Here is a 9,384-nt window from a genome sequence, read left to right on the forward strand (position 1 = left end):
TGTGTTTTTAAATGCCTCTGCTTTCATGTGAGACATCACCAGCAGCCTAGTGGCTGGGTAGAGGAATTGCTGCTACTACATGAGGGCAGTTCTGCCTTCTTATTCCTCTTTCCTGGATGTATAGCACTTTGTATTTGCATAGCACATTTAACCTCTTCAAAGCATGTTTACATTTCTCGCGCTTGACACTCTGTGGAGTAAGAAGTGTGAGTTTTTCTGCCCATTTTTTTTACGGGCGAGAACAATGAGCCACAGAGAGGTTAAATGATGGGTTAAAGGCAGTAGCGCTTCCTCACTAGCTCACGCCGCTCTCCTTTCCTGGGTGAAATTATGTGGGCACGCAAATTCTAATGGAGCAAACACGAGCCGGGTTACCTCTGTGCGATTGCTCACTCTACTGTGTGGACACAGGGCTTCAGGAAAATGAAATTGAAAAGAAAGCTTGTTTGTGAGCTCACGTGTTTTATACACTCTGTCTTTTGAACCCTTTAGATGAGCCAGTTTTCATAAATGACCTCACATCATTACACTAAGAATAATTCATCAAATGATTTGGAGATCAGTTCAATTTTTCACACCAGATGATTTCTTACTGTTTTATCACCATCTGCAAAATAACATTCAGATGTGAAAATTTTAATTTTAAGATTAAGTTTTTGACTTCCAAGCCCAAAACTCGCAAGACTGGTTAACTGGCCTTTTGTGAATAGCGAAGTAAAAACATCTCCAGCCAAGAAGCTGGGATGTATTTTGAATCATTTGCTTCATCCAGAACTAAATCCATTAAGTAGCCCAATGGGCATGATGATGTTATTCAAGAATTTGTGGATGAAATGAAGGGAAAATCTGTTCACATCCTCTTACTCTTTTGGTAATTCTTGTACAAGCTTCTCAAAAGATGAGATTTTTTTTTTTGTAAAACATTTGTCAGAGCCTTATTTACCCCATTTGAAAATTGTATTCAGTTTTGTGGCACGTTTTTACAGTCTTGTCATTTAAATCCATTCCATTCTTCAGTTTTGCACTTAAGAATTAATTTAACTCTAATGTTCTCTATGAATAAGATCTTTGATTCCAAAATCTGTTTTTCACTAATGAACTTCTCTTAATCCTTAGATAATTCTTGTTTTCCTCCAGACCATACAAACTTGTTTCCCTTCTTCTCCATTATGATGACCTAACTCAAGGTGGCACACCAGAATATTTACTTTGCATATAAAGTAGACCTTATTTTTTAATGCTTCCATTAACTACATTCAAGTGGTTCCCTTAAAGTATTTCCTTGCCTAAGTTTTTGCAGGATGAATGTAACAAGTGAGGTCACTAGCAGGCCAAGAGGGAGCTGGGAGAACTCTTGTCCTTAATAAAGGGATGCTGGAAGTTGGTGATTAGGTCAGCAAATGAGATCTGGGGAGGACGAGGGTTGTCGATGGCCCTTTACTAGTTGAACGTAGGTTGCTTAGATGCAGCTTAGTGTGGTACAGAGTGCTGAACTTGGGGATGGCCTGAAATTCTAGGCCTTCTACTGCTTTCTAGCTCTAAGACCTTGATAAATGACCTGATCTCTCTGAAATGTATATTTCTAACTTATGAAATAGAAATAATGATAATATCTTCTAGGGTCATTCTGTATATCAGTTATCTATTGTTAGGTAATAAACTCAAAACTTGGTGGCTTAAAGCACAATCATTTATTCGTTTTCAGTTTTAGCTGGGCTCAGCTGGGCAGTTCTTTTGTTGGTCTTTCCTGGAGTCACTTATGCAGCTACAGTGATCTGGAGGTTTGACTGGAGCTGGAAGATCCAAGATGGCCTCACCCTCATTTGGCCTCACCCTCATGTGGCCGTCAGCCGGGACTGCCAGCAGAGCGCCTCAGTTCTCTACGTCTCTAAACCCTGAGCCACAGACCAGTACTGTGGCCTGTTAGAAACTGGGCCGCATGGCAGGGGATAAGCAGCAGACGAGCCAGTGAAGCTTCCTCTGTATTTGCAGCCGGTCCCCAGCACCAGCATCACTGCCTCAGCTCCACCTCAGATCATCAGACATTAGATTATCACAGGAGCACTGGTTCCTGGTGCCAAAAGGTTTGGGGACTGCTGTTCTACGTGGTTGCCTCAGCAACAAAATTCACATTTCTTACATGGCAAAGGAAATAATTCCAAGAAGACAGGTCCCAATGTGCAAGTGCTTCCCAAATCTCTGCTTGTGTTACATTTGCTGTCTTTTTAGCCAAAGAAAGTCCCCTGACCAAGACTAGGGTCAATTGAGGTAGGGAACTATGCCACAGGGTAGAGGCTTTATGTGGGACAATTAGTATAACAATCTATGCGTTCTGTCGGTCCAATGTGACAATGCATGGGAAATGATTTTTTTAAAGTGTTGTATTACTGTAGATTTTGTGCGGTGTGATGTGTGTGTGTGTGTGGTGGTGGTGGTGGTGGGGAAGATATGAAAACCTAATAGATATTGAACTTACAGTCCTGAAAGTAATTATTTATTTTTACCTCTGATTTCCATTATTAAATTAATAACATGTGATTCTGGTGGGCTCAGAAGTGCAGCGTCCTGGAACTTGGGTAACGTGATCAGCAAGTGAAGCTTGGAAAAATGGACTCAGCTACAGAGAATTGTCAGCCCAAGGCTCAGTGTTTCAAGGATAGATAAGTGGATATATATGGATAAATTAGGCATTCATGAGAACCTGGAGTTCCATTCTAAGAGAGTTTAACTTGAAAGTCAGAGGGCAGTCCTTAGTGTCCTGAGAGCTGTCCACACATCCTGACTGTGGATGGAGATTGCGAACATGAGGATTCCTCTGAGACAGACTGATTGGAACTAGGAAGGTACCATCTCCTCAACCAGGGGGATTAAAGGGAGGACAGGGCACCTAAAGAGGCAGAAACCAAGGCAAGTGCCTACTTATCTGGACTAAACAAAAATACACGGGGATGGAGGGCACATAGCATATGAATTTTGGAGTACTGTGACTCAGGGCAGAGTCAGACAGGTTTAGAGTTTGTGTGTCCTTAAAGTTGGTCCTTAAGAAACATTGGGATGCAGAGCAAAGATGTGGAAGCTCGGCAACCACTAGATCCTGAGCTACTGGGCTCTAGCTATCAACACAGGGCTGACAGTGGGGCTGAAGCTGTTAAACTTCTGAAGTCAGTACATCTGGAACGGTGCCCAGGAATTTGCATTTTAGGAAACAGCTTCGTGCTGTGCTGTCTAATATAGTACACGTGTGACTATTTAAATTTAAATTAGTTAAATAAGGTAAAAAATTTAATTACTCATCCATTTCCTAAATTTCAAATGCCCAATAGCCACATGTAGCTAATGACTACTATATTAATGTCTAATTAGAACATTACCATCATGCATAGGAAGTTCTGTGGGATGGTGCTGGTTAAGCCATCTACTCCATGCTTCCTTTTCTTTGGATCATATTTGACTCTGCTAGGCCTTCCTGGTTTTGTGCCCTATCCCAAGTTCTTCTACTTCCCAGAGGAGTAAGCTAGAGCACATGATGGTTCAGGACCATGGACAACAGCACACATGGCTATCCCTCTCAAATAGTTTTTGTCACTCTGTACTTAAGTCTAATCAGATGAGAAGCCAAAAATGAGAGGCTAAAGTAAGGAATTCAAGCTAAACTGAAGAGGAGACTTTGACCTATACTGAAAACTTCAGTCCATACGCCCATAGCTCAATAGTGACTTTGGCTTCTGGCCACATTGGCTCTCCTCGAGAAGTAGGGGGAAGGGGGAAGGGAGCCTTGAGTTGCTGTTTGGAATGCACTACTTACAAGCACCATACATTCTGATGTAGGGCAGTGAGGTAGGAGACAAGTAGAGGAAGAGTTAAGCAGGATTAAGTTCTAGGCTGCTACTTGTGGCACAACTATGGGAATGTAACTTAATCTCTCAGCCTTAGTTTTCCAATCTGTAAAATGGCTCTAGTAATATTAATGTTCTCAAATGTTCTAATACATGCAATGCACCTAGTTTAAGGCCTACATGAGGTAGTCATTCAATATTATTTCTATTTCCCCTCTTGGTAAGTTGAATTTTATACTTTCTAATGTGGCAGGTCCCAATTTATGGCACAAAGTCTCTACTTTCTGGTAGCGGTGTCTAAATTTGGGGATAGAGATGATTTTCTGTTTGGACCTTTTACTCATTTAAAAAAATTAGGTTGTTCGTACTCTTATTGTTGACCTACGAGAATTCTTTTTATTCTGGGCAAAAGTTTCTTATCACATGTAGGTATTATAAATCTTTTTTTCAAGCCTGTGGCTTACCTTTTTATTTGAAGAACAAGAATTTTGAATTTTGATAAATTCCAATTCATCAATTTTTTGTTTTAGAATCTGTTTTTATGTTCTATTAAAAATTATTTGCCTAACCCAAAGTCACTGAGATTTTTAGCCTATGTTTTCTTATAAAAGTTTTATAGTTTCAGCTTTTACATTTAAGCCTAAAATCTATTTTAAGTTAATTTTTGTATGTGATGTACGGTAAGGGTTCAGATTTATTTTATTTTTACATACAGATATTTAATTTTTACATCATTTTTGGAAAGGTTTTTATTTCCCTATTTAATTATCTTGGCACCTTTCGTGAAAATCAATTGACCACATATGTGAGTCTATTTCTGGATCTCTCCATTCTCTTTCGTTGTCTGATTGTCTTTCCTATCTATATTGTCATCTGTATGTTTATCTTTAGTCAATACCACACTATCTTGATTACCGTAGCTTTATGGTGAAATGTGTGAATTTCTACAAAAAATCTTGCTAGCTTTTTTATTGGAATTGTATTGAATCTGTAGAGCAGTTTGGGAGCAATAACAGCTGTCTCGAGGATTGTGATCATCAACTTGCTGCTGTAATTCCACTCTCTTTTTAAAAATGAAAGACAGAATAACTGAGCGAGTCTATCCATATTTTATATCTGCATTTGGTATGTCTTGACAAAGCACAAATGAGCCTTCAGCTTTCCTTAAAAAGATAGTGTGGGCAACTTATAACTTTTAGATGTATGCGAAATTTGGGCCAAAATTTGGTTAATGCAAACGTTATTTAATCATGAATTCTACAAATATTTATTAAGGGTGTAGCATGTGCCAAGTAGTATTCTAGATGCTGGGGTTATAGCATTTAACAAAGCAGACAAATATTTCTGCCCTAAAAGAGCCTAACTTTTAGCCTTGTGGAGAACTACCAGTGTACAGGATCAATTAAAAATAGAACCTTAAAAATTATTCTACTTCTCAAGCTAATACTATCTCTTCTAAGAATTTATCTGAATAATCGGAGATGCTGTCAAAAATTATGTTAAAGTGTTCAGTGCTGCACTGATTATAGCAACCTCCAGAAAAATACCTACTGGCGATATATACATTTGATAAAATATGTAATCATTCAAAATTTAAATTTTACAGGACTATAAAATCACAGAATAGATAATTTAAAATGCCCATTTTCTAGTAAGACTGAACCAAGTTATGCTTACCAGCAATGTTAGAGATATTTATCTAACATTACCTTGATGTAGTGAATGCTTCGAAAAAACAGAATGTGGTATAACTCTAAATGTGTGTGTGTGCATGTGTGTGTGTGCATGTGTGTGTGTGTGTAACATATAATTATCTAATAAAGCCAGTTTGGATGGCAAAAGTGGTATCTCATTTTAATTTACAATTCTTCGAATACTAGCGACAGAATATTTTTTCATCTGTTTAGTTTCTTTTTATATTTGTTTTGTGAACTGCTTTTCTTTTTAAAGGAAATTTAGGTAAATTCTATGAGTTCGATTTGTTGAGAAGGCACCTGGTTAGTGAAGTTTTTATTCTTTTATTGAGAAATCTATTTATTGTGTTACAATGTAGTTTACAATGGATATTTTAAAATTTAAAGTATTTCTTAGGTTTATAATAGTACTTTAAATCTGAAAAGCTCACACCCAACTAATTGGAGCAATAAGTATTCATCCTTCTTTGCCCATATTTCTTTCCCATTTACAAAGCTTATCAGGTAGTGCATATCTCGTTGTGTCGATTTTGCGTATTGTTTTAGATATTTTTAAATTATGTATTTCTTGCATATTTGAGCAGTATATATTTCACTGCTCTACTCTTCCTGTTTTTGGAAGCATCTGCTTCTATAACTTTTGACATTCAGTGTTCCATTTGAGAAACAAAAAGGAAAACTAATGAGCTAGGGCCAAAAAAATTGTTAAATGTACACTAAGTAATGGAAAACATACACCATCTGCCACCGAATTGCTTTTCTAAAATACAATGACAGGATGTAGAAACATACTACGTCACTGTGTTCAAGCGAATGCAAAGAGCTGGGAGATAGTATGACACATTTAGAAGACAGGAGAGATGGCTCACAGGGAGAAGGGTGTTGGTATTAAAGAAAGGTGAGGAAAAGCTGGGTGTACAAGGTGGGACCAGATCATAGGAACCATAGATGCCATGCTGAGGAATTTGAAATTCTTTCTGTAGATAATTGGTACAATGAAGGATACAAGTTTAGAAAAGTAACGTAATGAGAATACTATAAAAATATCGTGGGCAGACTTGAGCCTGTTCACAGCCGGGCTGTGAAGGAAGGGTCCTTATCTCATTATTTGAGGCTCTCCTTTCCCTCCAGACCATTTATGTTTGCTCCAATGAGTCTAACCAAAGCAAGCAGAGTGACATAACCACCACTCACTTAAGCAAAAGGAAACAAGACATTTAACAAAAAGGATGACTGTTACAGCCAAAAATATAAGATGCCAGTAAAGGCGGGTTCTAATTTGTGGTGGCTTCAGTGGACTGTAAATGTCTGGGCTTTCGTCACTCCAGCCTTGCAGCACCTGCATCATCCTTGATGGACTGGCCTCCATTCTCATGTTCACCCAAGGAAGGACTCGGAAGCAGCCCTCTGATGGTGCGGTGGCAAAGGCCCTGTACGTCCTTACCCAGTGACTGAGTTTCTCAGGACCACTAAAAATTAGCATCCTTAAAACTAGAAGACTCTCATTTAAAATAATAATTCAACCATATGTATAATTGTCCCTTGAAAGGCAAGCAAGGAGGGACCGCTGAATTCTGCTCTTGGTTGTAGTTTAGGCAGCAGGGAAAGGTCTAGTGTGGGCTATTCCTTTGCAGCAGAGATTAGCAATTTCATGAGATAGTCAAGATCAAAGATTAGAGGTGGACGTGGGTGATCCTGATCTTAGGGCCTGGCTGGGATAGTCCTTTAGTATTTCACTGAAAACAGCCATTTCCCTCATTTCAAAAGGCCATGTTTTGTTGATGGCCATGCCACCCTGAACATGCCTAATCTTGTCTGACCTTGGAAGCTAAGCAGGGTTGGGCCTGGCTAGTACTTAGATGGGAGACTACTTAGGAAGACCAGGTGCTGTAGGCATTTAAAAAAACAAACAACAAAAGGCCATATTTAAACAAGATAGGGTATACTCCCAGAAAGATAAAAATTTGAGTGTATGTGAATGTTATTCAATCATTCATTCACCAAGTGTTCATTAAAGTTATACTCTGTGCCAAGTACTTCTTTAGAATTGCAGTATTAAAACAGATAAAAACCACTGCTTTATTAAAAGCCTATATCCCAGGCTCTAAATTTATTAAAAACCTTGCATAGAAGTACAAGGATATAGGGTTAGTTAAAAAGAGAAAGGAAAAAAAGAAACCAGTGGGAAAAAACTTTTGTACGTCAGTGGACACCATCAAGAACTAACAAATAACCCACAGAATGGGAGAAAATATTTGCAAGTGATATGTCTGATATCATGTCTAGAGTAAAGAATATATAAGAAATAATAATAAAAAGACAAATACCACAGTTAAAAATGGGGAAAGAATATAAATAACATTGTCTCAGAGAAGACATGCAAATGGCCAACAAATACATGAAAAATGCTCAATGTCACTAACCATCAGGGAAACGCAAATCAAAACCATTTTGGCATATCACTTCACAGGCACTAGGATGACTATAATCAATAAGACAGACAATAACGAGCATTGGCAAGGATGTGGAGAAATTGGAACTGTCATATATTGCTGGTGGGAATTTAAAATTATTTAGCGTCTGTGGAAAATTGTCAGTTTCTCAAAAGATAAAACATGGAGTTACCATATGACCCAGAAATTTCACTCTTAGATATATATATCCAAGAGAAATGAAAATACATGCCCATATAGAAACTGGTACATAAATGTTTATAGCAGCATTATTCATAATATCCCAAAGTAGAAACAACCAAATGTCTATCAACTAATGAGTAGATGAATAAAATGTGGCAAATCCATATAATGGGAATTTTTTTCCAATAATAAAGAATGAGGCATTGATACATGCTATAACATGGATGAACCTTGAAAACATTATGCTAGAAGTCAGACATGAAGACTTTATATTGTATTATTCTATTTATATGAAATTTCCACAAGAGCAAATCCAGAGATAGAAAGTATATTAGTTGTTGTCTAGGGCTTGCAGTTGGGCGTAAGGTGCTGTTGGGGAGAAATGGAAATGACTGCCAATGGATTGGGTTTTTTTGGGGGGGGCAGGGGGTGATGAAAATGTCCTAAAGTTGTGGCGGTGGTTGCACAACTCTGTAACTAGAATAAAACCTATTGAATTATATAATTTATATAGCCGAATAATATTGTATGTGAATTGTATCTCAATAAAGCTCATATACACATGTGCAAACATACACACATATATAGCTGATATATGTATTATATATAGTACATAAAAATATAAAAAAATCTATATCTGTATCTATATCTGTCTATCTATCTATCTATCTATCTATCTATCTATCTATCTATCTATCTATCTATTAGGACCAAAAAATACATATATTATCTTTGCTTAGAAAGAGTGGTAGGTGAATATGTCAGACTTAGCTCTGGGTTTACTGTCAGCTACAAAAACAAAACAGTCTGGAAAGGAAGTTCCCATCCCGTTTGATTAGTGGGTATGGCAGCTCCATATCAGGCCCCTTAGGTTACCAGCAACCCTAGATCTAATATCTGTCCTCCTTTTCCCTAAGCCAGATCTGGCTTGGCAGTCTGGACATGGCCATTGTGGAAAACGGTCATCTTACTTCTACCTCCAATTAGATGGCTGAGTCCCCTCTGTGGTCTGGGAAATTCATTCTCACTGAGTGACAGGGACCATGGAGAGGACCCTGGTAAAGAGGGCCTTAGAGACAGGCTGGTGACCAATGGATGGAAGCGGAGAAGAATGTACCCAGTTTGTTTTAGTTTTGTTCTTTTTGATAAAGGGAAATATTTGAGAGAGAGGAGATAAACTTTGGCCTCTTGTATAGAATAGTTAAGCATAAATTACAT

At 38.0% G+C, this 9,384-nt stretch overlaps 1 pseudogene; it reads left to right on the top strand.

The window, feature by feature from the left end:
* Positions 1–7,307: 7,307 nt before the first annotated feature.
* On the top strand, positions 7,308–7,426 carry LOC118610959 (annotated as a pseudogene).
* The last annotated feature ends 1,958 nt before the right edge of the window (positions 7,427–9,384 follow it).

The sequence above is a fragment of the Rousettus aegyptiacus genome, unplaced genomic scaffold, assembly GCF_014176215.1.
Source record: "Rousettus aegyptiacus isolate mRouAeg1 unplaced genomic scaffold, mRouAeg1.p scaffold_m13_p_13, whole genome shotgun sequence".
NCBI lineage: Eukaryota > Metazoa > Chordata > Mammalia > Chiroptera > Pteropodidae > Rousettus > Rousettus aegyptiacus.